Source organism: Bos taurus, chromosome 8 (assembly GCF_002263795.3).
Source record: "Bos taurus isolate L1 Dominette 01449 registration number 42190680 breed Hereford chromosome 8, ARS-UCD2.0, whole genome shotgun sequence".
NCBI classification, from domain to species: domain Eukaryota; kingdom Metazoa; phylum Chordata; class Mammalia; order Artiodactyla; family Bovidae; genus Bos; species Bos taurus.
The window spans coordinates 68,562,881-68,567,913 of record NC_037335.1 but is presented as its reverse complement, the minus strand read 5'-3'; the positions used below and the strand labels follow the sequence as shown (position 1 = coordinate 68,567,913).

General features: G+C 47.2%; 1 long non-coding RNA gene across 1 annotated transcript; it reads right to left on the bottom strand.

Annotated features, from left to right (window-relative positions):
* Positions 1-973: 973 nt before the first annotated feature.
* Positions 974-3,795, bottom strand: LOC112447888 (uncharacterized). The gene is made up of 2 exons (XR_003036156.2): positions 3,576-3,795; positions 974-1,201 (listed from the first exon to the last, which is right to left on the bottom strand). It is a non-coding gene; the product is annotated as an uncharacterized lncRNA (long non-coding RNA).
* Between the last annotated feature and the right edge of the window lie 1,238 nt (positions 3,796-5,033).

The following is a 5,033-nucleotide window of genomic DNA, read 5'->3' as shown; positions in this document are numbered from 1 at the left end:
ATGCACAGTGTAAAGCAGAAATGCCTGATTTACATCAAACAACCCACAGATTGAGAAAAGAAACTCATTGTACTAAATTTTCAGGTGGTTTGTTACACAGCAGTAACTAGCTGATAAGACATCCCAATGAAATATATTGAAATGGGTAAAGCATATCCTTACTGGGATTCCCTGGTGGGTCAGGTGGTAAAAAGTCTGCCTGTAATGCAGGAGATCGGGGTTTAGTCCCTGAGTCAGGAAAATCCCCTGGAGAAGGGAATGGCTTCACACTCCAATATTCTTGCCTGGAGAATTCCATGGACAGAGGAGCCTTACTGTTCAAGGTGCTTTTTTCAAATTTGCTTCTTTCCTTAGGTGATAATGCTCCTTTTCTGTAGTATTAGTAAAAATCAGATTGAAAATAGCAACACTTATGAAACACTTGCAAATACATGTATTATTCCATTTAATCCTCACCACAAACCATATGAGTAAGGCATTATTACCAACTCCAAAGTACAAATGAAGAAACTGAGGCCCAGAGGTTAATTTGCCTGAATATACACAGCTAGGAGGGGTTTCCCAGGTGGCTCAGCGTCAAAGTATTCACCTGCAATGCAGGAGACGCAGGCAGATGTGGGTTTGATCCCTGGGTTGGGAAGTTACCCTGGAGGAGGACTTAGCGACCCACTCCAGTATTCTTGCCTGGAGAATCGCATGGACAGAGGAGCCTGGTGGGCTGCAGTCCACAGGGTCACAAAGAGTTGGACACAACTGAAGCGACTGATCATGCACATAGGCACACAACTAGGAAGTGGTAGAAAAGGTTCAAACCCAGGCAGTCTGGTTCCAGAGCCCATATTCTTGGCTGCCACTCACAGTGACATTAGCACTCTTTTCTTTCTCTTATCAGGGATCAAGAAAGAATGCAAGCTCAATCCTGTTGAGTAGTATGACTCTACAGTAGCATCCATGACACATTGAGAAGAGCTTACTTTTTAACTTGTATAGCTTATTTTATACTCAGGGAGCCATAGGAGTGGATTAGGAGGGCTTTCTCTTGGAAGAGCACCTGATGCATTCCTGAGCAAGGCAAAGGAGGTGGATGGCTTCTCTCTGCTCCTGAAATCATGTGGCTAAAGCCAACACTGACACAGCATTCCAGTGTATCATGAAGTCCTGCTCACGTCTGTATTCTGGCTGGTGGGCTCTTTGGACCACCCTGAAAGCACAGAACAGCACATAGGTGCGTCACTTTGTGTCTGAGGCTGTGTGGCGGAGGGCAATAGGTGTCTGAGTCCCAAAGAGCCAGGTTCTAGCTCTGGGCAACCACAGCTCTTTAGGATTGAAAGGATCACTTGAGTCTTAATTAGTGCTCATTTAAATACTGGAGAAAGTAGATTGGAAACTGTGAAAACATATAGATGCTAATGATAAAAAATAATTACAATGCTAAGACTAATAACTTGAAGATTAGGGATGTAGTTCTTTAACTCAGGCTAGAATTTTCTTGGCTGATTCCCCGGGCAGCTAAAGAAGTGCCGGAGGCTTATTCTTAACATCTCATAAAGCATATTACTTTTATCCTTTTCTCCCTTCTCTTCCCTTTGTCCCCACTTATTTCATTTATTCATCAGCATTTATGAAACTGCAAGTACCCATTCATAAGACAGATGTTGTGTGTTAGTCACTCAGTTGTGTCCAACTCTTTGTGACCCCATGGACTGTATCCCGCAAGGCTCCCCTGTCTGCAGAATTCTCCAGGCAAGAGTACTGGAGTGGGTTTCAGTGGCCTTCTCCAAGGGATCTTACAGACCCAGGGATTGAACTCCAGGTCTCCTGCATTGCAGGAAGATTCTTTACCATCTGAGTCACCAGGGAAGTCAGACATTATGAAGATGCGAAAACCAGTGCATTGCAGCTAAGTCCATCTCACAATTATTCTCCATCCTCTACCCTCATCCCCGATTACTGGTTATCTGGTGCACATGGCTTGTGTTTCTTTTCCTCTGTGGAGAGCCAAATTCAATAATGTACCCAGTTTCCATGGTAGAAACATGGAGACCCCCCTTTCTCTCATTCCACCCAAACTGAGTTATAGAGTTTGACTGCTGGCAATATTCATATCAAACTCAAATCCCAGCCTGGGAAAAAGCCAGCATGCCAGAGAAGGACAAAACACATGTGACACGCCAAAGAAGACAAAGAATAAATTGCCTGAGACATGAAAGGAAGGGAATTGCATATATCGTAACCTAATCTTCTATAAATAAGGCAGACATGGCTGGTTTAATAGGCTCTGGAAAGCTGAAGGGACCCAAAGGGAGAAAAGTACTGGTAACAAATGAGATGCAGATTTTGGAAGAGAAGCAGACAGTTCCTTGTTCCTAGTGAAAGTTAGGAGCTGGGGTGTTTTTATAATTAGGCTGAAATTGAAGAGACCTCATCCAGGCTGAACAGACAGGGGCAACATAGGGGCCATTCCAGCTCTTGGCACCTGAGTGAGAGTCAGGAGGCTGCACGTGTGACTGGGGTCAAAGTCAGACCCTGGCAGGATCCAGCTAAGTTCCCTAGACCTCACAAGTAGGGAAAGAGCCAAGGTCAGGTACTGATACTGTCGACCTCTAGCTGCCAAGTCAGAGGAGCTGCTGGAAGCAGAGATGGCTAGGGGTGGAGATAGGAGAGTTGGAGTCTGGGCTGGAGGACATTCTGAGAATGCAAGTTGAGTGAATGCAGAAGCAGCGTGCACTTGCTGGGTTCCGACAGACTCTTGGGGCAGACTGTGCTAATGCCTGGATCTGAGGAGAGTTTTCACAGGACCTCAAGGTTAAATGCAAGGCAGGGGTAATAAGGTCCTAGCAGGTCTGAAGGTCTTGCCCTTAAGCACATTCAGGTATAACTGTCTCAATTTGCTACCTGGGGTGGGGGATAAGCTTTTATACAATTAAAACACCTGGAGAGCAATGCCAAGGGGAGGCTGGGATGTGTGCAAGCTAGTGGTTTACACCATTCATTTCAGAGACAGGAAGGGGACTTTCAAGATGATGGAAGAGTAAGACATGGAGATCACCTGCTACCCACAAATACATCCAAAATATATTTGCATGTGGAGCAACTCCTACAGAACACCTTCTGATCACTGGCATTTCAGAGACAGGAAATGCAGGCAGAAACAGCAGGAGGAAGAAACTGAGCTTGAGACAGAGCATTATGGCAGCAAATGTACTGTGAACTGGGGATGGGGAGAGACGAGGCAGGGAGGCTGGTGAGAAGACACTTGAGTCCCGGATGTAGAAGTCTCTGTCCTAGCAAGGGAGAAGCATCATAGCCTCACAGTTGAGGGCATGGGCTTGGGAGAGAGCTTGGCCTGAGAATCCTGGCTCTGCTGATTGTGGCTTGGTGATCTCAGGTCAGTTCCTTAAACTACTCCTGCCTCAGTTTCCCTTTCTGTATGGGGGTTGGAATGAGAACTAAATTAGCCACTCTTTACAAAATGCTAGGGATACTACTCAGTTCAATCAGTTCAATTGCTCAGTCATGTCTGAGCTCTTTGCGACCCCGTGGAACTGCAGCATGCCGGGCTTTCCTGAACTCACCTCCTGGAAGATGGTACAGAGGAAATGTAGATCAGGTGTGGAGTGTGGGGCTGGATGGACTGACAGAGGTAGGGGCTGTCACCAAGGAGCTGTCACACAACCTCCCCCTTCCCAGGCAGGGCCAAGGAAAATCACCAGATGTCACAATAAAGTCTGTGATGTAGTGAGTGAGCTATAATGTTTTAAAGTGTTTTCTTTCCTTTGTGCCCAATTTTGAGCAGAAAGCAGAGAATGGGAGAGCAGAGGTCATGGAGGAAAGATATGGGGTGACCTCTCTGTGGCCTTATAGATTTACAGAAAAGTAATGGTTGGAAACCAACCAAATCCACTCATTCACAGCCAACTAACCCACCAGCCAATCAATCAACCAGTCAACTAACCAACTAATCAACTAACCAGCTAACCAACAAGCCAACTCACTAACCAACCAACCAACTCACCAACCAACTAAGTTTCTGTTTTAACTCCAGGCCAGTGGAGATGTGAGCTAGGATTAAGAGAGAGGGGTCCAGCATGGATGTGCATGCTTTCCCAGTGGCCACAGCTGTTTCTCTAGAGGCTGGAATCCAGACTTTGGAACTCCTGCTCCCTGGGGCACACATCATTCCCCAGGCCAGAGCCTCTCCCTCCCTTCTCCCATCTCTCCAGCCTCTCTAGCTGTGCCTCCCCCTGCTCCAAGCCACTCTGCAGCAGGCGCAGAGAACAGAAGCCCAACAGCTCCCAGGGAGCTGGGGAGCCTGCCCATGCTTCCTAATGACTTTCTCTTGCTGTGCGGCTGTTAGGAGTAGTCATGAGGCTGCAGGGAATTGGCCTTGGAGAGCAAAAGCTCCCAACAGTGGATTTTGTTTTCTGGAAGTAAATTGATTGAGCAGCCATGTGAAAGGGTAAGGAGGAGAGAGAGAGTAAGCGAGAGAGAGAGGAAAGATGCAGGCAATCAAGGGGAAGAAGCCATGGCAGGTGTTGGACCCGCATAGGGAAGCATGTGAAACTTTCCAATGATTATGACCAAGATTATTGATAATAAAATTAACTGTCACCCCAAGACCTGGGCTATATCCGTATGAATTGTCATGTGGACATCAGCCAGCTTTTGAAGGGTTTGTGGAAACTCCCATTAAGCCGGGGCACCTGATTGAAGATGGGGAATTTCCCTCTGGACCTTGCCCCTCTGGGCCCTCATGTGGCTGTGGACTCCCTTAGGGTGACACCGCCTGGCATTCCCCACCACTGGTCACTGCCCCTCCCCTACTGCTCAGCAACTCATATTCCTACTCTCTGTGCCATGGCCTCAAAAAGTTGAAGGGGATGGGGCTCTTAGGCATCCTCTGGGCAAAGGGCCAGCTGCTCCCTTCCTCCCTGCTAGGCTCCAGGAATTTGAAAAACATCCGTGGTTGGAGTTAGGACAAAGGATGGAAAAGTGGGTTTCAAATCAAGCCCACTGACACCTTGTTTTGGCCA